The sequence below is a fragment of the Acomys russatus genome, chromosome 9, assembly GCF_903995435.1.
Source record: "Acomys russatus chromosome 9, mAcoRus1.1, whole genome shotgun sequence".
Classification (NCBI taxonomy): Eukaryota; Metazoa; Chordata; class Mammalia; order Rodentia; family Muridae; genus Acomys; species Acomys russatus.
The window spans coordinates 14,080,459-14,107,690 of record NC_067145.1 but is presented as its reverse complement, the minus strand read 5'-3'; the positions used below and the strand labels follow the sequence as shown (position 1 = coordinate 14,107,690).

Genomic DNA, 27,232 nt, shown 5'->3' with positions numbered 1-27,232 from the left:
TTGCACAAACTCATGACTACTTGCACAAGACCTGCACAGAATCTGGCCTTGTGGGTCTTTTAGTTTACTTCAGAAACTCCCCTGACATATCATGAACTGCAGAATTAGTACGGTGTTAAGACAGATGATTACTTCCAGAGGCACTTATGTATTTCAATGGAATCATTCTATTTCTGATTTGAGAAATGATTTGTCATTTGACCCTGTCCATTTTGACATTGATAACAATATGTAAATAAAGATCTTTTCAACTCAGATTGTGTCAAATTCTCCTCCTTTGCACAGACTTATTGAAGTCTGAGGACAAAAAACAAAAACAAAACAAAACAAAACTTTGAGTGGTCATAGTAATGTGTGACTCTCAATGTTCACAAAACAAAAACCATTGCTTCTTGTATTTTAACTGCCAAGTAACTGAAATAGAAATAATTGAAAGATGGGGAGAAAAACACCAAAACTCTAATATCAGGTTTACATTTGACCTAGCTATTTTTAAAAGAAAATCCTTACTTATAATCTATCCATTTTGTAACGCTTGCAAAAAAATATATAAGTGTTACCTAGTGCAACCCTCCATTTTCCAAAAGGTTCTGAGAAAATCTTTATGTGAGTGCCATATAACATTAGTGTTTCTCTGGCCTGGGACATATAAAAATGTTAAGTAGTTTCAAAAAGCAGTATGTTTAACAGGAAATGTGTGGAAAGGGTAGAGATGTAATACTTGAGCTAGGAAATTGGTATTCTCATTTTTACTTTCCCTTTCTGGTTCAGAGAAAGATAAGGAAATGAGAGACATAGCTACTGTATCTAGGAATTTTCCACTGTTCATTCTGCAGCCAGCTCCGTGCCAGTGGCACTGCAGAGACAGGTAGGCACTCTGTCCGACACATTCCTTGTAGGGATACTGGTTTTATTTAACAGTCTTGAACAGCTGGAGAGCACGCAGCTAATGACCACTTGAGCATGAAAGTGTCTGATGACTGCAAATAAAATATGGCATGCGATGAGGCACAGCAGTAATAACAATACACAATAGGTGGAAGGTGCAGAGACAGGCTGGACCCTGTGAACTGGAACAAATGCCAAAGGATCCCTGCCGCTGATGTGGGCTTCCTAGCCACAAACCATGTAAGTCATTAGAGAAGTCTGTGTGCAGTCACCTCAGTCTATGTGATTTCAAAATGACACAAAGTCAGGTGTTGAAATGAAAACAAAGAACTCCAAACAGAGAGATTGTCAGCTCTACCAACAGTTTTCAACAGCATTTAAGTATCGTGTCAGTAAAAATATTTATGAGTTGAAATCATCCTCTGGTCAGAGAATTTCTTAGCTTGCAGAAGAAGAACAATCCGGGAATCAAAGCTAGTAGAAAGCAACACTGAATTCTAAATGTAACTGCAGGCTGAGCTGTGATTTTAAATAACTGCATGTGTTTAAGGGATCACTTGCTTGCTCTCTCTTGACATGTGTTTCCCCCTACAGGTGACTGTCAAGTGTATTCTGTGATGAAAATAAAACCTGCAGCACTTGAAGGCATTTTTACATCTTCTGAACTGCATCTCATCATCAAGTGTGAAATGAGTTTCTCTCTTTTTTTAATGTAAGAAACACATTTCTATACCATGCCTATACTATCAAAGCATAACACACAATTGAAGGCGAAGACAACCAACTCAAACATACACACATGCGTTTTTTTGGGTTTTTTTTTTTTAATTTCAGTAGATGTTCTGAAGACCTTGCTATCAGGAGAGTGTCCCATGGTTAGGAAGGAGCAGCCTATAAGTACTAAAACCTCTTGGCTTTGTTTAGTTTACTAGAATGAGACACAGTAAGTATTTTTGTAAATATATATATATATATATATATATATATTTAATAGAATCATAATCTAAATCAGAAATGTAGTTTGGTCTATTTTATATATGCATTTCACTCACTGACTTAAAACTTCCATTTACTTTTATTAAAAAATTCATTGGTTTTGCAAAAAAAAATTCTACAATCAATTTATGAGTGAATGGCATAGACTATGGACAAAGCAAATGACCTTTTCAGGTGGTTGGAGGAGGAGCTAAGACACAGCACTGCTGGATATGGCTATTGTCAGGATAGAGCCCCAACATTTCAATGCAGGGCAGAGGTCTGCACTGCTCTTTCCCTATTGGGCACACTCAGCAGAAGTAAAGTCTAAATCATTAATGAATTTTATTTAACTTTTTAATTTCTTAAATCTTAAATACATATTTCTGTAATAAAGGAGTATTATTAAAGTAAGAAATTTATCATATTGTTTTTGCTAAAGTATGTACAATAGGAGTCCAGTCCCAGTATACATAAAGCTCATGGATCATTTGGGAGGAGGGGAGAGAAAGATTACAAGGGTCACAGAACAGGATATTTGCTGGGAGATTGTGTCTCACAAATGTCTGAAGCTACGCTCATGTAGTCTAACCAACAAGAATGGCTAAAGGTGAGTGAATGAGGACAACACCAATAGACATGTTAATGTTAACAGAGGAAAGCTCAGAGGCCTCAACGCAGGGATGGGTTTGTGAGAGGGTGCTGGGAGCAGAGGGGTTCCTTGATCAGGATGTAAAGTGAATAAATAAATTAGCTTAGAAAAAAAAAAACAAAGCAGCTAAGGAATTCTGAAAGCAGGAGAAATAGTCTTCTATGGGGAAAAGCACACCAATTGGTTAAACAATACTAAGTGGCCAGCCCTGAAAGCATGTAAGTAATTTGTAAACATACATGTGACAACAATTAAAGAGGCCATCAATTTGAAAAAGAGTAAAGAGATACATGGTAGATTTTAGTTGGAGGACAGAGACAAAGGAATAGATGTAACTATATTACTTTTTAAAAAAAAAAAAAAACTCCCACTTTCTAAGTCACTCTTAAAAGTAGTGCCATCTTCCACTTAAAAAGCAACAATGTTGCCATTTCAATTATGATATTGTGGTTTTAGGATGCAGTATAGGAGTAATTTTTTCTCTCTAAATGCTTCTTTTAATGAGAACAAACTAAAAGTTCAAAGCACTAAGGCACCTGTTAAAGGTCCCTTGAGTGGTCTACAGTCTGATTTGGGACATACATGCAGAGAACACTCCCTTTCTGTTACTACTTTCTATAAGCCACGAACCACAATCCTCTCAAACAACTGAAAACATTCTTTCAAAGAAACTTCCACATCGAGCAAGTACACAGAGAGACACTCTATCCTTAAAGAAGCCAAGTGGCTTTTTAAAGGAAGACATAGAGATTAGAATCTTCAATCTAGAAACCCTGACATCTATTAAATCATGAAGAAGGTGGAATATGTGAAAGCCAAGCTACATACAAACTCAATTATCCAGGGTCTGTAAGAGTTGCCTTTTGAAGCTTAAGAGAGATACATTTAGGGCAAATAATGGGAAGTGTCACACTATGTTATTTATTAGATAGAGTGTTCATGGAAGCAGTAGGGCTAAAAATATAACAGGTTCATAAAAGGCTTAGATAAAACAACCTACAATAAATCAATTCTAGACTATTAAGGGGGATGGTCCAGTATACCATTAATACTGCTTTTATCTTTGTCAAACAAACTACCAGCACTTGTTGCTCTTTAGTTAGAATCCGACACCAAACTTGAACATTATTCCATTCATAATAGAGAACTAAAAGAACAAGTTTCTGAGAAAAGGAGACAAAACAGCAGTAGTTGGTGTGGTGAGGTATTCAACAGTTACCCATTGAAGGAATCCACTTTCTCCAGTAAAGATGTTATTAGAATGTGATTAGATATGCGTGCTTCTCTCTGAAGGTTCATTCTCATTTATACTAATTGACTGTGTATGTAGATGTAAGATCCATCTGACTGGAATATGCACCTAAGCACTCAAATTTACAAAGGTAAAAATGAACCAAAGTCTATTTCCTTATTAAATGAACTTCAGTTTCTGGTGCACAGATAACTGTATTTTGAAGCATTTCATGTTCCTTTTATTGGTAATCTAAAAACCTTACCTTAACCATGAGATTTATCACATTTTAAAATAGTCTTCTTGGCAGTAGAATAAAATATTTATTGCATTTTTTTCCATTAATCTCTGTTAGAGATAATTTTAGGTATTGGTGATTTTCTGTTGAGTCATTTTTTTTCTTATGGTGGATTTTTTTTTTCAGTAAAATATTTGTTGTTTTATTTTTTTGAATGGGATAAATTACACCATTCTAAAATGATGGTTGAATGAGTTCTATTTTTCTTTTTTTTTTAATCTTTTATTTTTTTTTTTATTAATTTATTCTTGTTACATCTCAATGTTTATCCCATCCCTTGTATCCTCCCATTCCCCCCCCCCCATTTTCCCATTATTCCCCTCCTCTATGACTGTTCCTGAGGGGGATTACGTCCCCCTATATATTCTCATAGGGTATCAAGTCTCTTCTTGGCTACCTGCTGTCCTTTCTCTGAGTGCCACCAGGTCTCCCCCTCCAGGGGACATGGTCAAATGTGAGGCACCAGAGTATGTGAGAAAGTCATATCACACTCTCCACTCAACTGTGGAGACTATTTTGACCATTGACTAGATCTGGGAAGGGGTTTAAAGTTTACCTCCTGTATTGTCCTTGGCTGGTGCCTTAGTTTGAGCGGGACCCCTGGGCCCAAATCTGCCTATCATATTGTTCTACTTGTAGATTTCTAGGACCCTCTGGATCCTTTTATTTTGTTGTTCTCCCATGCGTCTTTTATTTTTATGCCAACATTGATATTGGAAATGTTTTTTTTTAAAGTCTATGAGTTGCCGGCAGTTTTTGAGTGAGAAGACATGCTCATACCATGAAACATAGAAGGACAGCACACAAAAGTTAAAGTTGAAGAGTAAATTAGCAAACCAAATATACATCCAAGCTTTTTGGAAAGAATTCTTCTTGTTCAGGAAAAGGAAGTAAGAATGTTAACAAGCAAATTCTTTAGTGATCAAAAAAAAATATGGAAATATTAAAATTTTGATGGACTTTTCTTTTTGTGAAAACATGATCATATTACTCATATAATTCACCATAATGTCAGTGGTTTCTTAGTTGGGAAAAAATTCTAAAGTCTCCACCTGTCTCCTAATCTCACCTAGAGTGCTACTAACCTGCACTCCCAGCGCACTCAGGTAATCAAGTTTATTCCTTCTCAAGTCTCTGATGGAGCTGGACACTCAAGTCGCTTAGTTTTACAATGAGGCTTAGTTGTTTAGGGGTTAAGATGCTTTCACATCTCGATAGATGTTTTAAGTTGTTAACTATCAGATGGGATGGAGATTGACCTACATTCAGAATTTTAGGTGCACCAAGATAGAAAAGATGTTCTTGTCAAGGCTATCAAATACAAACAGCCAAAACACTAAGAATGTAACATTTATATAATTCCTGATTGTGACAATGTTCTTTTTTCTATAGGTAGTTTATTGTATATCTGTTTAATAATATAAATGTATATGTGAAGAAATGTTTAAATAATAAAAAAAGAAAAGAAAAGAAAAAGAAAAATATCAGAGACATAAAGAGACAATGATCCAATGGAAAAGAATGACATGTGAAGCATTTTCAAAACATAGTCATGACTCTTAAATACATTGGATATATGAAGTATATTCATATTATCACAAGAAAGCTAGTGGTTTTTCAAATTTTTTCTTTTACCTAAAACAGATTTCCAAAGCTAGTATACATTGCAATTTTAATGTGATTTTTCTCAAAATGAACCATTGTAAAAGTACCATATTTGTTTTATACTCACAGTCATTTGTTGAACAACTATTAGTAATTCTTCCTTGTCATAATTATTACATTTTCTAAAACTAAGTGAAGAGATTTCACATGTGTGTGCATCTTGATAGGGAGACACTGGATGTCTCATTTTTTCTAATGAAGATTAACACCGAATTTGAGATCTTTGTTTTCCTTTTCCATGCCCATTGGTCTTCATTATGACTGGAAAACATTTTAAAATTTGTTTTATACAAGCTTCATCATTTGTTCATGAAAAAATCCTCAAAAAAAAAGTGTATAGTTGAGTAGTCCTCAAATTGTAGACACATGTCTTCCTTGACCCTTCTACTCTCAGGTGAGCACTGTGACCAGTTTTTCCTCTATAAAAGTAAGAAGATGTGTTTAAACATTCCAGTATATGCATTATTGGCTCAGCTGAGAGCACCGAAAGCAACTAGGTCACAATGCGAGGAGGCTAAGACAGGTATGCTTTGAGTTGGTGGTTTTGTAATACTTCTATCACTTAAGAGTTTGATTTCTTAGTCTTTAGTCTTTAGTCTTTATTGTTCATAGATCCTGCCAACCCTATTGATACATCCTGACAAAATAAAAGTGTTTAAATTTGTGCACTTCTTGCACTTTTAAATGTATCCATGTAATTTTTAATTATGTATCATTGCAAAAGATGTGATCTACATGAGGTTTTGGTTAATTAAAATTTTATAAAAAGACAATAAAGTGAGAAACAATTAACCTCACATTTTCTCCTTTTTGTCATACAATCTTTCAGAAATGAAAGAGGGATTATGGACAGAGAAGCAAGGATGTGTTAACAGATTCATCCCAGCTCTTCACATAATAGCTCTTGATGTGTAAACACTGAGTGAGGTGTTTGATCTTCAGATCCCTAATATCACTGGTTTCCAGAAACATGACAATGAAAGAAACACCACAAACAGATCACTCTACATAGTGTCTAGAGAGGCAAAAGTGCTCCATAATTGATGGCTATGATTATTCCACTATTATCTAGCCACTTGCTTTAATTTTTTCTGTGAAAACTAATATTCATATATCATCTCCATAAATGAAAGCTTGATACCATTAATTATAACCAATATGTAAATTCTAGGACATTATTCCTGTTATATATGTGTATAGACAAACATACATACATATATGTAAACGTGTATTTATATGTGTATACAATCTTAATAAATTATAAAGATAAATTTGAAAACTTGATGTTGATTTATACTAATTCAGTAGGCTTGGGGGATACTGGGAAGGAAAAAAGAAGACATAAAGAATATTCATAGTGGCACTATTCCTAACAGTCAGAGATGGAAAACAGCCCAGCTGTCCCTCAACCAGAGAATAAACAAAGAAACTGAGGACCATCTACACAATGGAATACTATTCAGCTATTTTAAAAGGGGCAGGGTATCATGAAATTTGCAGGCAAGTGAATGAATCTGGAAAAGATCATCCTGAGTGAGGTAACCCAGACTCAGAAGGACATCCATGGTATATACTCATTTAAAAGTAGATATTACAGGAGAATCATATTACAATCCACACATCGGAAGAACTCTAGATAACAAGTAGAACCCTAGGGAGAATGCTTAATTCTCATCAAGAAGGACAAATAGAGTAGACACTGGCAAAGGTTGAAGAAAGGAAACAAGATGAGAATGTAACATAGTTGTCTTCTGAAAGGCTCCACCCAGCAGGAGATCAAAGCAGATGCTGAGACTCATAGTCAACCTTTAGGCAAAACACACAGGCAGGGATTCTTATGGAACAGTAGGGGGATAGAAGGACCCAGAAGGGACAGGAGCTCCACAAGAAGACCAACAGAGTCAAAAAATCTGGGTCCAGAAGTTCCTGTGGAGACTCATGGACCAATCAAAGACCATGCATCAAGAAGACTTTGGTCCCCGGCTGAGATATAGTCCATAGGCAGCTCAGTCTCTCTGGAGGTCCACTAGTAAGGATGCAAGGGCTGTCTCTGCCATGGACTCTGTTGCCTGCTCTTTCATCACTTACCCCTCGTCAGGTGGCCTTGCTAGGAAATAGATGAAAAGGATGCAGGCAGTTCTAATAAGACTTGATAGACTGGAGTCAGTTGGTAGGGTAGGAGGGCTCCCCCTTTTCTGATTACTACAGGAGAGACATGGGAGAAAGAAGGAAGGAAGATGGGAACATGAGGAGATGAGGAAGGGGCTATGATCAAGATGTAAAGTGAATAAATTTTTAAAATTCAAATTAACTAAGTAAATAAACCAAAATAAAAGAGCTGGAATGGGAAGAAGGGCTGTGAAGTATCATGCAGCCGTGGACTCACAGCAGCTGTTCATACTTGCACTGGGTCCACAGAAGCTGGACTTTCCTAACTGTCATTTACAAAAGGAGAAGAGAGTCCATATCACATTCTGCTTACCTGTTTCCAACTGACAGATTTGGGGAGGGGGATCATGGTATCCAGTTATACACAGACCCCTGAGCCTACCAGTCTCACAGGGCTAGATCTAAACTTGGTGTCTTCTTGTGGTGTCCTTTATCCCTCCAATTCCCCCAATCCTTCCTCCCACTTTTCCATAAAGCTCCCCGAGTTCTGTCAATTGTTTAGCTGTGGATCTCAGCATCTGTTTCCACCAGCTGCTGAGTGAAGCCTCTCAGAAGACAGTTATGCTGGGCTTCTATCACAAGCCATGCATCGGGGGTTGGCTCTCTCCCATGGGTTGGACACCTCAAGAAAACCTACAGGGTAAACTAACCTAGGCCCATAGGGTCTCACAGAGACTGAACCACCAACCAATGTGCATGCATAGGCTGGACCTAGATCCCTAATGTGGGTCCCATAACAATAGGAGTAGGGGCTATCTCCAGCTCTGCTGCCTACTTTTGGGTCTTTTTCCATTAGCTGGGCTGCCTTTTATGGACTCTGTAGAAGAGGATGCCCTTTAGTCCTGCTGCAGCTTGAGATGCCAGGGTCACTTGGTACCTCTTGATGGCCATTCCTTCTTTGAGAAAGAGAGGAGATAATGGACAGAGGGTACATGAAGGTGGGACTCAGTGGAGAGGAAATGGGCTGAGATTTGGCTGTAAAGTGATTAAATAATTAAGTAAATGAAAAAAACTTAAGTTCACACAGATAACCCTAATTAAACTACATGGGGCAGAATAATGGCACAGATTTGTAGTGAAGGTTACTGCTTGCATTGAGGGGAAATGGGGGCTAGGAGGATGGAAATGCAAAAAAAATTTGGTATTGTCTATGTTTCCACTTCATAATGAGGTAAGTTTTGACTATGCTTGGAGCACAGTCATATAAAAAAGAAAAGGAAAGACTATGGCTAAGTGACCAAGCATTTATTCACATCCCCCCATGAAAAGAAACACAACATCTGAGTCCTTTAGCTGAGTCTTGAGCCATTTTCACAAATCTAGTTTTCTCAATGTGAATTCACATAGGTTCTCTGGAAAATGGCTGCATGTCTCTGTCTTTTCTCTTTTGCTGGCACAGTACAAATTCTTAAATACTTGTATCTTGCCAACTTTCTATCTATCCTCAACCCAAATACAATTAAATGTTACATGTCTCCCATTACATCATGTTTTAACTCATAATAATGATTCCAGTTTCTACTAGTGTAATAAGTCCTTTGAAATGGCTTTTGCTAAAATGCACTGGTTCCTTGCTTGGATCTATAAGATAAGAAAACAGCAATAAAAGCCTGGCATTTGGTGCTTTCTTTTTGTGACTCATTTTTTTAAAAAACGATTCAAAATTCTCCTAAAATCTGCACATTGGCATGGACTGTTGGTTTAAAAACATGATATTTAACAGCCACCAGGGCCAGCGAAGACTCTCCAACAGATTCCTCCATGTTGTGATCAATCCTAAGCTGCTGACTTCATTTCAAATAAACCAGCTTGCCTCTTCAAGCAAAAGGAGCTTCTTTAAACGAATTTACCAAACTTATACAACAATCAACCATACTAAACTTTGACCATGGACCATTTTCTATATATCTTGCCACCAGCTCCAATCCTTGCCCTATTCAAATTTAAAGTCTGTAATAGCAGCTGGAAGGTGAACAAATATGTTTAATGTAGTTTATCTCTCCAAAATAGATGTTGCTTAAAATCTCTCTCTGACATTTCAGCGTTTCCTCACATCACTTACTTAGGTATATGAGCGCAGACCTGATATGTTTAGACTCCCAGTATTATATCTCTGGCCCAACGTAAATTATACCTGCATCATTCTAATTGTTTTAGCAATATACCAGGACTAAAAGTAAGAAGTATTTCTCAAAGACATACCTTATACTTTTTACTGACTATTCAGTAGTGTATAACCCAAAGCTTTATACCGAGTATTTGCTTTGAACAACAGTATGAGAGCAAAAGACTCTCAGCACAACAAAAATGAGCCATGTCCCTAACAATGGATCTACTGTAAGGAATAAGTAATTGCGATTTTTGATGTACTTAGCAAACACCATTTTAAATTATTTTAGAGTCAATGAGCTTACATATTAAAAAAAACTCAGTATTCTACAGTTATTACTGTTAATCTGATGTTCATATTCAAATCATTCAACAAGAAATTTTAAATATAGGTAGCCAGACCATATAACAAAAGTTATGATAAGATGCAGACAATTTTTCAAAGAGAGAAGTCAGGAGTTTAAGAAAATATATTTTAAAATGTCTCTAGTTAAAAATTGTTTTAGGTTAAAACAAGCAGGGGAAGTTGTCCAATTGTGCAGCAATAAGAAAAAAATATGCCTCCATGTCTCCCATGAGTCCTTTAAACTTTCAATACATATTTACTGTGATATGCAAACCTTAATACACATTTTACTTGAGTTATACATGTATCTCCTTATTAGACATTTGCTAACATGTGGATAGAGTGAACAACATGTTAGAGATATAGATAAAAGCCAAAATGACCCCCCACTCAGAGAGAAATAACATTTAAAGTGATGAAGCACATGGACACACACACACACACAGGAATCAAGGCTGACAATAACTCACAGCAGGAAGGAGGATTAAAGAAGCAGGTATGATTCTCTGGAAACTACAGGGCCACTCCATATAGAGATATCCAAGATCATCTTAAGAAAATAATGTTGGAAGCCCAATAGATTTACACATAACTCTTCACAAGAAGGACCTTGGGGTAAAGTGACCAAAATAAGAAAAAAGAGATTAAAATAGCAAAAATGATAAAGAGAGTAAGACCAGTTTGTCCAAGAACTAAATACTAATGTATCTGCTTATATTCTGAGGCAAGCTAATTACAACACAGCTAAAGAACATATAATGACTCAAAAGGAAGAAGACGAATTCTCCAAGCAAGCAGCAGTAATGCCAGTAATATGCAGTAGACACATATAATCACAAAATAAAATCACCTTCTCGGGGATTTCAGTAGTGTATGATTATAATCCCTGCAGCATCCTTACGGTGTGACAGTATCATTTCCTATGCTGCAGATGATAAAAGTGAGATCTACCTAAAATGAACACCTCTGCCAAGATTTCAAAGCCCACACTTAGTGGCGATGGTGAAGATCTGAGTGCATATGCCCCTACAGGAGTACAGTTGATCTGAGAAGTCATTTGAGATGCAGCTTGGAAGATTTGTGGAACTAGTCACTGATAGAAGCATACAAGCAGCTTTGAAGTCTTATCCTACCCCATCCCTGAAGGACGAGGCCCTTCCTGAGTCTCTTATGCTGGCACAGTCGTGGACTTTTTCTATGGTGGAGACCTGGAATAAAAAAAAAAAGAAAAACACCATCCCTGCTAACAGACATGATATTAAAATGATATGGCAAATAATTATATTCAAGAGAGAAAGGAAGTAAGAGTCTATGCATTTTTAGCTACAGGTCTCCAAAAATGGTAGGTAACCAAGAATGCCCTCAGAGACAACAAAGTAGGTAAATTCCCTTATACATGAAGACAGTTAAATAACAAACACACTTAAACTAAGCTTAAAAGAAAAAGTTTAGAGCTGAAATTTTTATTTAGCATCTTGAGGTTTTTTGTTGTTGGTGCTGTTGCTGTTCTTTTCCTCACTCTAGAAGGTGTTGATTTTTATATTTTTCCTGTTTATATTTTCTATTTCCTTAAAATTGCACTATATGACCTTGATCAGGGTATTTAGGTGGGACTACAACCTCATAAATGTTTGCACTTGTATTAGAATATTTCCAAACTCTAAATAAAGTATTTTGTTCAAGTAAATGTATACTCATTGAAATAATACCATGTTTGGTCCTTTAGAAAAAAAAAAACTAGTAGACTTTTGATAATAAAATCAAATCAATACTAATATCTTAAGAATAGAAGCAGTTTTGTTGATAGAAAGTGTGTGGTTTAACAAGAATGAAGTAATCAGTATTTCAGTCTGTCATTTGGCCTGAGCATGTGAAATCATACGTTCAGACTCCTGTTTATATCACAAGCCTGTCTGGAAAGCTTAATCAAAAAGAGAAAATAACTTTCCAACAGCAGTGAAACATGCATGGTTTTTAACACATTCCAGGGAGATGATGTTCACAAGATGTCTTGGGACTTTTAAATAGACACTCTGGCTCCATTGGAGCTCCGTTCTGTTAATGAAGACAAATGACCCCCACACTGCAGAGAGAGACAGCTCCCAGTGGTTCCCTTGCACCCTGTTAGTTTGCCTAAGTTATTCAGGGTCCAATCTTGGAATGAAAATTTTATGATCATTAAGATAATTAATAATTAAGGCATCTGGCAAATATATAGAGACTGCTAAAACTCTAGGTGTAGCTTCATCCATGAATAAGTGGAGACATAGGGATGGTTTGCTATTCGTGTACTGCTATGGGATGTGGATTAAAAAATATATTTTGAGGAGGTTTGATATTTGTATTTAGATAACTAAATAAATAATGAAAGGCTCATAGAAATAATCACTCTTGCAAATTTAAATTGTTAGAACAGATACACAGCTCTTAGGAAATAGCTGTACTATTTTTAAAACCATGTTCTCATAAAAATCAGGAGAGAACTTACAAGAATTACATCCAATGATAAAAAGAAGTAAAAAAAAAAAAAAGGTATTTAGTATATATGTAAAATCCTCCAATTAAATAAAAATTGGTATAGTATTTGCTGAAAAAATGAACCATATAGATATTCCTCTCTAAAATGATAGTGAGCCCAGTGAGAATTATATTCACTGTTTTCCCTTCCCTCAAGCCTCATGACTACCAACCATTCCTCTGGTCTGATGTCTTGCAAACTAGATGAAGATTTGCGCTGAAAAATTTTAAATACTTAAATATTTTCAGCTTAGTTATAGCTGCAAAATTAAATTATTTTAATTTAAAATTTCTTCTGCATAAAAAATGTTATAATCATGGGTGAACCATATTTAACACCTATTTATAGCCCTTAAAGCAAATCCAGACCTATTTCAGAACTGCGAAGAACAGTGTTAATCTGGAAACCAATTCTAAACCAAGGACCTTTCTCTAATTAGCTCATAGTGGCCACTAGGTGGCCCCAAACACCAGTGTGTGTCACTCGGGATATGAATGGAAATTTGCCAAAAGTTATTAGCTCCAATTTACCTCATAAATGGGTCAAGCCTTCAAACGTGAACTCATCTCAATGCTCATCTCAATGCTATGATCGTTTTCATTTCTAATTTATGCGCTTTTAAACTGAACACATTCAAAACAACACATAAAACACGCTTACACCTTTACAAGGTTCGAAGGACTTTGCAAAGAATTCTTTGAGTCATTTGCATGCACAACTAACAATTCAATTATATTAGTTTTCTCAAAGTTTTGTAATTTTTCCACCAGCATTTCCCAATTTTCTTCTCATTTTCTTTTCAACTAAATGAAAGGAAAAGTATATGAAAGCTAATGAACTGTATTGCTCGTATGATTAAAGAATTCTGTAACTAATGAGAAAGCATGTCTAATTCCTAGTCTTGAGAGGCCTATTAGTCAAGTATACTTAGGTGGCCAAGCACACTAGCATTAAAATGTATATAGTATTTTAGATTAGTCTTCTAAATTAATCAGCTGTAGGGCTGACTCAGCAAAAAAAAAAAAAAATAGAGTGAGGTTGTGGATGGGAATGCTGCTGAATGGGCACAGGATTAAGAATGGTGAGACAGAACGGCTTTGATTAAATAATTAATATGGGATTAGACGCCACATAAAAATATAGAACTGTGACAAAAACTGAAAAACAACTTTACCATGTTCACTAAAGGACCTCTGTCAAGTATGTTGGTAATGTTAGCTGTGGCTTTCTTCAATGTCCTTTCATTCTGTGGGTTCTAATGAAGTTGGGGCTCGCTTTCTGATTCTATAGCTAGCGTCTTACATGGTAGCCTAAGCTAGTCAGGACCTCATTGTATTGTCTGGTCTAGGGCTGAGTTTTTAATCCTGAGCCAGTTTCTCTGGGGTTACAGGTGTCTCCTGTGATTTTAAGTAAAGTTGAAAGATAAGAACTGATATTTGATTTTAAGAATCAAATTTCAAAAGTAAAGCCTGTATTTAATTTATCTTTCCAAAATAAAAAAATAAGAAAAAAAAAAACAACAAAAACAAACAAACAAACAAAAAAGCTAGAAGCAATGGTTTTTACGTTGATCTTTGTATCACCATGAATGTGAAGAGTGAACTGAACTGTTATCCAAACAAAACCTGTTAAATTTTTTACATTTTTCAGCAGGTTCTATTAGACGATTTCATAAACCTAATCTGGGAAATCAGTAACTGGCTGACCTTTAGCTTGTAATTCTGGCTGCACAATTATTCTTGAGATTTATAGGTATCAAAACTTTAATAGAATTATTCCTCTAATGCACTGCCTCTGTTCATCGGCTTTCTAATTCTCATTATTCTGACCTCAAAAAGGAGACTGTGAAAGGAATTATTATGGAACAAAATGGGCTCATGTTTCACCTGAGTGAGTTGGTGTGGCCTATGGGACTCACGGATGGCCATGGCCTTCTTTCTAATGCTTTCTTCTCCTCTATGCCTGCTTCCAGCTCTTCATGTCCTTTTCAAAATTCATACCCATTAATCCCCTAAATAGTGCAATGGCCATTGGAGAATCCAATTTAGGTTTTCATGCTTCATTCAATCTTTATGTGTTGACATATTCTCAATCATTGGGGAATGGATATATTTGTAACTGTTAAGTGTAGAGCTCTTCCTAGTTACAATAATAGATTGAATGAGACATTTCCAATTAAAATAGGTAAACAGAGTATGTCCTTGGAAATTTAGTGTTTCAAAGTTCCATTGTACAGAAAATAGTTAGAATAGAGAGTGGTGTTTATTGATGAAATTCCAGTACTAGAATCAAAACACCAGATTATTTCAATTCAACTCAAGTACAAAATTATTTTTAAATTTAAAAATTAAAAGACATGAAGATGAACTGCTAAGGTAAATATTAAAGATACTCGATGTTGATAAGGAAAACATAGGTTACATGAACTTACACCAAGTAATTGTATCAATAACATAATATTTAACAAAAAAGATTAGAGTCAATGCTAGAACATGGATTTTGTGTTAGCTAATGTTTGGTACATTTTAGGCTTATGGTAATTGCTTCTATTAATCATGAAAATTGTCATATTACAAAAGTACACCTATTAACCCCATTTAACAGATGAAAAAGCTTCCAGTGATATTAAATATTAAATATATGATAAGTGATACAGCTACAATTTTAATTCAGACAGACTGGTGCCATGTTCCATTCTTTTATCCATTAAAGGTCAATAGAAGAATACTTCGGGCAAGGTCATTACATCTTCTAACACAGAGAATCTCAATGGTTCTGATTTCCAGCTTCCTCACAGCCTAGCCACTTTATTAATATTACCCTCTACAGTCACAGTAAGGCAGACCCTTTTCACAGTGACTACGTGTGCAGCTTCTCAGTGTTCGTGGGTGTGGGAACTCTTATTAACAATTTTTAGTGATGGCACTTTGGAGTATAGTTTGCCCTCATGTCCATTCATTTTCTGTACACTTCTCTGGTATGGGCCATTAGTTTCAGCATTAAACCTTCATTTTATTCCACAGAGTGTCCTGCATCTGCAAGGTGAAAATTAGCTGCTGCAAATATAAGTGCCACATAGATCATCCACCAAGGGGCTGCTGCTGCAGAAGTACAAGCTCATGGTCCCCTCTTGAGACGACATCAAAAGAAACTGAGGCCAAATAGAAATGTAATTTGAACTAAACCGATAATTTACTCTGATATTTTCTTAAAACATGTGATGTAGCTTTCAGTACAATGAAAAGGTTTAATAGAGGTAAAGTTAGAGTCACACTGTATGTAATTTAAAATTGCCTATTGCTTATCAATTATCAAACCCTGAATAAGAGACTAAATCATGTGACAACTTATCTCGTATCCCGCCGTAGCATACATATGACAGTCATCAACCACACATCTCCTCCTTGGTATTTATCCTACTACTCAAAAGGAGCTGGCATTTATTAGGAACCTAAGGAATACTTGACAAATGAATGAGTGAGTGAAATTAACTGCTAAGCAATTCCTTTAGAATATACATAATTGACAGTCAAGATGAAGGACTAGTTTGGATATGGTGATAATGTGCCTGTAACCTCAGCTGTAAAGAATGTTGAGACAGGATGATCATAAATTCTGTCTAGCACAGGATCTATAGAGAGATCTTTCTTGGGGATGGGAGGCTTTGACCACAACAAGGATGACTGCATTAGATAAAAGACCACGTGACTGCTGTTTAATTTCAAGTAGATTTTATGAGTAGCTCAAGGAAAGCAAACATTTCAAAGAACAATACAGATATATCTATTATAGGTCATAAATATACTAATATTTCTCATTACGTTAAAAAACCTGTCTCTCTGGGTATGACACAATAGTCATGGTTCATCGTCTTTCCCCCAAAGGCATAAAATCCTACTGAAGGCTGCAAGGAAAAACTGAACAGCCATTGCACATACTCCAAGAAAACATTAAAATTAGTAAGAGAAAAACAAACAAACAAATAAAACTAAAACATGCACAGTACATGAAAACCCAAAATTTAAAAAGCAGTTAAACTGGTACCATGATATTATGCTACTTGACACTATTAAACATAAAAATAAGAATAAAGAAATAATGTTTATATGTAGAGTTGTAATTAATGTACTTAGTGTGGAAGGCTCTTTTCATTCACATAATTTTCTTCCTTGCCCTTCTAGTAACAAGCTAGATGTAACCTCTCCCTCTAAAGTTAGAAGCCTTGTTTATGTTCTAACTCACTATGGCTCCCATTAGTAAAGCTTCACTTCTCCTGTGGTCTGGACTTCATATTTCAACTCCATCATGGATAATCTAAGAAAATTTAATTTTAAATTAATAAATTATCTATATTAAATAATCTATACATGAATGTACACATAAGTGATTAATGATATGAGTATATATATATATATGTGTGTGTGTGTGTGTACATATGTCTATCTCCAAGCATTTCTGAGCACCATTTCATGCCTTTGGAAGAGTGACATAGGTATATGTATGCACTTTCAGCACTATGTACATCTGGACAACAAGTATGGATGTTATGTTTGTTTCCAAATATTTGTGTCTGTTCCCAAGTTGATGAAGGCTTAAGAATGATTAAACATTATTAATATTTTTACTTATAGTTAAGATCAAAACATATGTCTTAGAAAACACAATAGCTAAGGAGAAAAGTTTCTTGTGTGTTGTGGGGTTTTCTTTATTTTGTTTCTGACTATACACCAAATAATTAAAGTCAATAAAGGTTAAAATAGTATATTTAGCATAACACTTTTACAAAAACTCAACTCTCTGCACAAAAGAGTAAAATTAACAGAAAAATAATGTTCAGAGTATGTGCCTATAAACCCAACATTCAGGAGGGATTGGAGAGGTAAAAGAAACTACACACAATTCAAAGTCAAAATTATGTACATATTGAATTCCAGGAAATCAACAGCTGCATATTGAGACCTGCATCATATACAACATTCCCCAGGAAGAAGAAGAAGAAGAAGAAGAAGAAGAAGAAGAAGAAGAAGAAGAAGAAGAAGAGGGAGGAGGAGGGAGGAGGGAGGAGGAGGAGGAGGAAGAGGAGGAGGAGTACAAGGAGGAAGAGGAGGAGGAAGAGAGAGAAAGAAAGAAAGAAAGAAAGAAAGAAAGAAAGAAAGAAAGACGGGGAAAGAACTTGAACTTAATATTCAATGTCCAAATTTTGTTTAAAATCATAACCAAAAACACAGTTCAGATGAAGAAATAAAATGTCCTTACCAATGTTTTCTGGACATAACACATATGAATACCCAATAACTGGGCAGCATGCACAAAGTCTGTGCCAGCTCAAGCTAGGTAGTCACTAAGTGCCCTGACTAACTGTACAACTATTTGACAACTGATACCTATTTGGAAAGGAAAGTCAGCTTTTACACTTCCTGGTAGTCCCACAACGCCTCAGCATAAGACACCAAACTATTTTGGACATCATAAACTAGACCTCCTGTACTTAAAAAATAATAATACAGAAAATTGGGTGAGGAGAAGTTGATACTGGAGAAAGGAAGTGAAGGGGGATGAATATAACCAAAATACATTGGATGTCTTTTTGAGTCAACTTTCTTGGGTAAGTGTCACTTCTGCCACATATCAAAGAGACCTCTCTTTCAAGCAAATAGAGACTATAACAGAAAACCACAATCAGATCCAATGCGTAAACCAACAGATCATGACAGCCACACCCTGCCAAGGATACATCTAGATCGCAGCCTCTCCATTTACACAAGGCTCAGGCAACACTATGGAAAAGGGGGTCTGAAAAATGGTAAGATCCAGAATACCAGGAAGTCAGCTGGAAAACTGTCTGTCCTAGAAATTACTGCATAAATAAGATTAAAAAAAATAACGATATCAATGGCTATCACTGTGGAAGGAGGGAATTTTAAAGGATCCCATCTCTAGACAGAGAACTAGAGGCAAATAATGGCTGCTGAGAAGAGGAGAATTAGATTCTCCTAACACTTTTATTGGATGTCCAATATAGACTAGTCAGCTCTGAAACCACATACGCAGAAGAAACAAGAATGGACTCAGCAGGTTCTGTTTGCTGAGAGGAGGTGTCGAAGGGAGAAAATGTACGGGAGAAAGTGATTTAATTCTATTTCTATTTTTTCAACACATAGTATAAAAATCTAAAACAATTAGTAAAAAATATTATTTTTACTTAAAGGAAGCAATCTTTTTTCTGTTTTGATATAGAAATTTATTCAGTGGGTACAAGTGATTTCAGGAAGTGCAAACTTTGTTAGTATCCCAGAAACCACATGTTGAAAGTCTAACTAACTCTTGCAAATTGTCCTTTGACCTCCACATGCATGCATGCCATGCATGGTACATATAGATTCACATGCATATTAGTACACAGTAAACAGTAACTAGATGAATGTGTAAAACAAGAGAATTTTTTAAAGTCCTTCCAGTGTGGATAGGAAGATTAGAAGTTTAAAGTCATCCCTGGCTACACTCTCAGAGTTGCATGGCATCATTGGCTGTATGCCTAATGATAAATAGTAAATCATTTCCATTAAATTCTACTGATGCAAAAAAAAAATTTTCATTTACAATGAGAAAACTAAATGCAGAAAAATCAGATCTACATGATGGTGGTTTCCTCCATAAATATCATTCATATTAAACACTTATTACATAGGGTTCAACACTATAAGACAGGAATAGTCTCCAACTTACATTTTAGAAGTAAGTGAAAAATAAAGGTGGGGAAAAGTTATACTTGACTACAGTAATGGTTAAACAATGCGTTCTGAATTGTTTTAGTTGATGAAAATATTCTAAGTTCACCTCAGTAATTTCTTTCATGTAAGTCATTGCTAAGCAAATAAATGTCACTGCTAAAAACTTTTCAGTTCATGTTTTTAATTTTATTTGAGAATTAGTTTAAACCAATTAAGTAGTAAAATTGCAATGTTTTTGTTTGTTGAAGAAAATATGTTAGTAAAATAATTGATAAATGTAACTGATAGTTTGTAGATTTGTGTGGAAATACAAAATCCTTAAAATTTATCAGAGTTCAGTTTTTTAAATTTTCCAATGTATGGGCATGTTAAAGATTATCTTCAGAAGGCAATTATTTTGGAATATCATGGTGCATCACCTGACTTTGAAAGTCAAGAATTTTAGAAACATTTATTACTTTAAAAATCATATAGCACATGCTGTTAGAAATCCAAGTTTATTTTCCTTGATTTTTATAGTTAATGAAATAACAAGAAAAAAATTCTGTTTGATTTTTTAAATATTTGCATCTTTATTTTTGTTATATGTTTGTGAGTATTTTTCACGTGTGTGTCTGTGTAACAATTGAGCACCTGATGCCTTCAGAGGGGGGTAGGAGTTGGATCTCCTGGGACTCCGGTCATTGGAATTACTTATGGCTGTATCCATCATGCTATGTGCATGCTGGGAATGAGCCTGGGTCTTCTGGAAGAGCATGCGGTGCTCCTAACCATTGGGCCATCTTTCCATCTTATGTTGCAGCTATGTGTAGGAGTTTATTCCTGTAACCCCAGCAAAAGGGAAATGAGGTGATATGACTGTCTCAATAATCCAGAAATTAATTAATTAATTAAGCAAAAAAATTCATTTACAGAGCTTTCATTAGGAACACACACACAAATAGGCTAAGAACTTTATATGACCTAAGAAGACACCCTGACTGCTTTCAGTCTATTCAGATAGCTATATCAAGTTTCTTATATTTATACATACTGGGTTAACATTTTAGAGATTTACCAGAACAGCTCAAGGTAAAATCCTTATACTTAATTAGCATGTTCATTAATTTAGTTTGTCACACATTTTGTTTAACGTGATCCTTGATGTATTTTCTTACCCACGTTTTCAACAGGAGCTCTGAGGAAGAATGGTAGTTCTTTACCTAACAGTAGTTTCCTTTCTTAGGTTAGTAACTCCCATATTTGTTTCTCATAGCAGGGAAGAATCAACATGTCCAAATGAGTACTGCTTTCTGGAAGCATGCAATTTCTGTTTGATTCATTTTTAAAATCAGAACTCTGTCAAGCCATGTCAATATTCTCTCTTACACTAAATCAACACAGCCTCATAATCAATAACTGATGGACTGAGGATCATAATTCATTACTGTGCAGCCTCCATTCTGATCATTTGAAGAAGCCATTCTCTTAACGAAGGCTGAATTCTCAGCAAACTGCCCTGGTGCCTGTTTCAACTCCTCAGGAGCTGCCATGTCACATGGATTTCTGTTTCCAGGATAGGGACTGGGTAATACAAGAGTCACACACATTGCAGTAAACATGATGGTGCAGTAGACGTGAGAATGCTGTCCATAAAACTCACAGGAGCTGAAGAAACACCAATGGGTATAATACAAAATGAAAATGGACATTTGTCATTTTCAGAAATGAGAGAAGGAGGGAGAGCAGAGAGGTGGAGAGAAAGATGGAAGAAAAAAGAGAGAAGGGGAGAAAATGTTCTGCTAAATTTATTAGAATCAGCAATGAGCTGAAGTGTTTAGACATGTCATTTAATGCTGAGTTTCCTGTTGAGAGACAATGTTGAATTACATCTACCAGCCAACTGCTGTATCCTGTCTGAAGCCTGAAATGTCATTTAACATTAATTTATAAAGCTGCGTTATATAGAAGCTGCTTGCTAAAATAAATAAATAAATAAATGAAGACTGAACACTGAAATCATATGATTTGGTAAAGTGCATTAGAGTGCTGCTGACAAACTCTTTAAGAATATGAATCTCTTAGCTGCAAGAGATTGCTCCAGGAAGGCATTCCACCTCCCACAAGCAGGCATTATTTCTAAGGAATGTAGCCTGTGAAATGATGTAGGCTGTGATTTGATTTTACTCACTCATAATGAATGCACAGTTTCCTTTTTTAAAAGTCTACTTCCAGAATAGTTAAAGCTTAACAAAACGTCTTGGTAACAGAGAGGCTAATACATCACTCATCCAGCAACAAAGAAACGGAACAAAAATATAAAGGGATCTGTGAGAATAAGTAAGTTTCCTAAAAAAAAAAAAAATAATAATAATAATAATAATAATTACACAGAAACCCATCTTTTTCTGGGAAGTTACATTGATAATAAACAATGGAGCAATAGTTGTATTAAGAAGGCATGTTTAAGAGCTGTCAGATTAATGTGAATATCTCACTGTAATACTTGCACAAGAATCTGTCACTTTACAGTGGCAGATCAGATTTGTTGCCCTGTGTGTGGGTGAGGGTTAGCTGGACTGAATGGTGACAAGGAAGACTTAGCAAAGCAGCGTGGCCTTCTGCCTTAGGCACCCACCCAGGGACGAAAGATGACAACTGATTTGGAATGGCTCAGGGGCTCAGAGCAAAATGTCAAGTAAAGAGTGAGTGGAATCTACCACTGATTCAGAATGAAGATCACAGAGACCCCCTGAGCTGCCATTATGGAAACAGGCATTTCTTGTTGACTGAAAAACAATAGTAAAAACCCTGAACTTATTAATTTAAAAGCAATAGAATGTTAGAAGTTCTATCTGTGAACATGAGCCAAGTGCCGTAAAGACACAAGACACACACAAAACAGATATTTTTGCTCTGTATTTTTCAGGTGATTGTCTAGGTGAACTCACAGACTTGATTGTCACGTACATCAATATAAAGTATCCTACATTAACTTTGTATTTTAATAATTTTTCTGGTTAGTAGTTGAAGCAGTGTTTGAACCAGCTTTGTCACTGCTGTGAACAGATAGGTGATCTTTCTTGCAACTTTTTTTTTTTTTTTTTTTTTTGAACTTTAGTCCACTTAATTAAAATCAAATAACAAGTAAGCCGGCTGTTTCTTGAGAAACCATATTCTTGACAATATTTTAGATTAATCAAAACAATTATTAAAAATAGGATGAAATTGAGAAATTAAATGTGTGAATTAAATCACCTATAGTTGACAGAAATAATATTTCTATTTTTTCAATTGTGCTTTCTACCATTCGACAGCCACCTGTAATATGACATCAGCAGAACATGACTTAGAGAGTAGAAATAAGAACACATAATCAGTTATACTCTTGAAGCCAAAGGTCTAGACTAAAGTAGCTGAGTTTACACCCTTAATCTGCATTATCTGCTTCTTGTGCATTCTGAAGACTCCGAAGAACGTTTAACAAATACATGCTTCACAGCTGCTGAATCAGCATGCTCTGTCAAATGCTGTGCCTCTGCTGTCGCCTAGTGGAGAGACGTGGTATAAAATGACTTACTCCTGGAGGATGCAGGCTGTACCTCTTACTGCAAAGTAGGTTAAAAGACACAGGAAACAGCCATGTGACAAGAAATTTGCCAGATATGTATACTTTGCCTTTGCTATTTGTTTATATGGGAAAGCAAGTAAAAGGCAAGTAAGTCACCTTGTAGTCCCATCAGGATTCACGTCTTTACCAATTAACCTTTCCACTTTCACACATTCCAATCCTAACAAGGGGATATTTATATTTATACCTTTTTCCTATTCCATAAACTTTCCTATTATTGTGCCAGCGACGTATATCTTTCTAGACAGAAAATCTATTTTTCCACCAAGAATGTCCCAGTGTAGCTTAAAAGAAAAATCTGACAATGCAGCTCTGCATTCCAAGTGTGCACAGTGCTGTGCTTCTAGTGAACACTGGTTTTTATAAAGATCAAGGAGCTCCCACCTGGGACATTAATCAGTCACCTGGTAATTTCTAATCTCACGTATGTAGAGGGAGATGGCTTCAAACAGTTTTCATTTGGTTTCCCCCATTCCCTGTGGCCCCCACTCCCCGAACATCACAGCGTATGTCACTTCCTTGGAGTCAGAAAAAGCATGAGCATTCACCACTGAACTCAATTTGTTAACAGCGAGTATTTGAAACCAAAGGCATGTCTAGTTTAAGGCAAGCAGACAGTGAGTCAGACTTTAAAAACATAGGGAAGAAAAAAGTAAAAGCCAAAAGGAGCAATTCTCTACCTTCTTACCCTTGGGATGGTTTTGCAATTGATGTGCCCCTCGGCCACATACACAGGCTGTTTATATTTGTTCATGTTTCAATCCCTCCACTACTCTCTGGCCAAATAAACCAGTATTTCCTCTAGCTCTGCACACTGAATACATATGTGCCCCATTACTACCCCAGGGTGCAGATTACCCATGCACCTTATCATTTCTCCAGAACACAGACTCTTCCTTTTCCTTCCTCACTGTAACTAAAAATGAACATGCAGCCCTGTCAATGACATAATGTTTTCATGAAAGTTCCACTAATTAAAAATCCTCACCATACCAGACCTAAAAAATGAGCACGCTCTTGCCAAGTGTTATTCGCCACAGTGAAGCTCTTGTAACTACGTTTTAAAGGAAGAGAGAGAGGGGGATGGTGTGAAAGGAGAGAGTCTCCTAACATATGCATTGAAGTATAACAGTTGTCAGCATCACAGGGACAGATTATTTTTAAAATAGATCTTTCAAGAGGAAAAAAGAAATGAGATGAAAAAACTGCATCTCCAAAGAGCTGAGAACGCATGCATGTGCAGCTTTGGAGAACAGAAGCTCTTACTGGAATGAAGGACCACAATTGTAGGAAATAGATCTGCTTATTGAAAGCAAGAGATGATAGGTCAGTCTTAAAATGATGTTTGCTTTGTACCTATAGCCTCTCCCCCTTTAATGGTACAGAGATAGTTGGTTTTATTGTGGTGGCATGAAAACACTTGCAGACTACTGCTTTGGCCCATGCTTACAGTCCTATAATAGTTACTTGTTGGGGACAATCATTTAGACTTGCAACATGCTGCATTAATTTAGCACCACATAAAATATGGATTTTATTGCAGCAAAGACAATAAATGCTGCAACTGCTGACTGAGTGCATTTAATCCCCCCTTCTTTTATTGTACCTCCTCATTTTCTGACTCATATAAAATGTGAACATGGGAATTGTACCCATCTTATTTCTGATGAATGTCAATCTTCTGTCTCTATGTGGATGCTAGTGACCACTGACAGCTTCAAGGCACCTGTCCTCTGACTGTCATTTTTCTTTATACTGAAGATATAATGAACTATGACTATGAATAAGTGAGGAGTGAATCCGTTCATACGGAATGCAAAGTAATGTTGGCTGCTGTTAGAGTTCACAGCAAACAGTGTTATCTGCTAAACTGATATTTTAAACAGAGGCAAACAGGAATAAACATGATTAATTACACGCCGTAAATATTTTCTGCAATTGCTTAGAATGAGTGGATTCGTTAACTCCAATATCAAGACCCACACTGTTGAACATAATATATTATTTATCCAGCTTCGCATTATTTACATTGAAAGCAGTTGTTCCTGGAAACTCATAAAAAAGAGTTGCATGCTCATTTGTTTATCAAAAGGTAATGATTTTGGGATAATTATGCATATAACTTAAAGAAAAAAGCAAAAACATAGCTTCCCCCACATCCCCCCCCCACCACCACCACAGCAGGGGAAGAAAAGACAAGACCTTAAAGGAGTAAAAAGACAAGAGGTGAATTCTTCCTACCTTGTTTCATCAGCTTCTGGGAAACGGAAGTTGGTTCCAGCCAAATAACCCTGAAGAGATTGTCACCCTGTCCCCTTTTTGTTTGTTTTCTGCTGTTATTTTCTCTCACTGATTCTACTTCGGTCTAACTCAAGCTTTCTCTCAGCGTCACTTTTAACTCTGGACGGCAGGGAACCAAAGAAAACGGGGGCGAACTCGCTCCCTCTGATTGGCTTTCATTCAGTGATTCTGATTAAGGAAGAGGGGGGAAAAAAAAGGAAAGAGGGGGGAAAGCCCTTCCTCACACGGAGAGAAAGGTTCTGCTGATGGAGCTGCAGCACTCGCCATGGGAAGGTTAGAGACTGGAAGTGCCGGCTCCTGCCAGCACACAGCGATTTGCAAGTGAATGCGAGGGAGGGCGCATCCGAGAGGAGGGCTGCGCATGAAAGGCGTCCCCTCCCCCGCAGGGCAGAAAGACTCTCTGTTTCCAGCCGAAGGTAACCAGCCCATCTAATCCACCAGCGTCCGCTAACAAAATCCCAGAAAAGCGGATTCTGCAATTGCTTCTTACAATTAAAAAACATATTTATACCTCTTTGCTTTTCTCTGGCATGAATATGCCTGCATCACCCATACACCAGACCATCCAAACACAAGTATTAGCGGAGCGCCAAGCAAATGGCAATCAGATCAGGTATATTAACAACAGAGGATATTTGAGAGGTGTTTGCGGGGGGCGGGGGCGGTATTAAATATTTATTTTGAGGGCAAGTGAACTTTCCTGGGTCTCCAAATACCTTTTATTCGTTGTTTGTTGCCATAAGAAGAACACACCTTACTCCTCCTTTGGGAATGTCTCTGAGCAGTTCTGCCTGTTTAATCACTCAAGCTTGCATCTCAGTGTTTCATTAACAAATTACATACGTAATTAGTATTAAAATATTTAGATTTGGTAGTTGACTCGATCTCATTTTTTTGCCTTTTAAACTTATTTTTTCATATAAATATATTTATATCCAAAAACATCGTTCAGGCTGATATCAGTGTTTCTGGCTGGTCCCATATGCTTCTCAGCCTTTGAATTGTCCATCTCTCTATTTATCTACCTGTACATTAAATTTTAATCAACCAGGACCTAACCAAAGATGTCAGTATAGCTCCACAAGACCTTTAACATCTTTACCTTTTTCTGGCTACATGTAGATGTCACCTAGAAATAAATTTTGTTTGTGTAAATTATGAAAATATAAACTAGAGGGGAAATTATGAAGATCATCACAGATAACTAAAGCAAGATATCGTTACTCAGATGTTAAAGACTTTTGCAGTCCCTAAGCAACAATAAGTCTGTATATAGAACTCACAATCCCCTTCCCAAGCTAGTGCTATCTTAAGAGGCCACAAGATACCAAGAACCCAAGGAGGACACCTTTGATAATTTATCAAGGAAGAGACACTTTACACACTGAAAATAACAAAATAAGAAAGCACTGGTGGGGAGTGCAAGAGTGTGTCACAGGTTGTTGTATCACTAATTGTTATCCTGTAGCTCTCAGCTTAAAACAGAAAACACTTTTTTTGCATAAACAGTATTTACAATAGGAAAGAATTAATTTTCATCAAGTATTACAGATGAAGGTACTAAGATGGGGACAAATGTAATATCTATGTCGAAGTTCAGCAATGGGATTCTGACAGGAGTAGCTATAATATTTGCCCACAATATTTTCCATAGTCTCTTGCCTTCATCATCAATTAAAAATAAATATCTCATATTTCCCAGGAATGGGTGCATTTATGTCACTCCATATAATATTGCC

General features: G+C 36.3%; 1 protein-coding gene across 1 annotated transcript in view; it reads right to left on the bottom strand.

Annotated features, from left to right (window-relative positions):
- The window catches only part of Cdh10 (cadherin 10), a 193,382-nt gene extending 167,529 nt beyond the window's left edge, over window positions 1-25,853 (bottom strand). The window contains exon 1 of the mRNA XM_051150993.1: window positions 25,434-25,853. The gene's annotated coding sequence lies outside the window, so the exon portion shown is untranslated. The remainder of the gene's footprint in view (window positions 1-25,433) is intronic.
- Window positions 25,854-27,232: the final 1,379 nt, after the last annotated feature.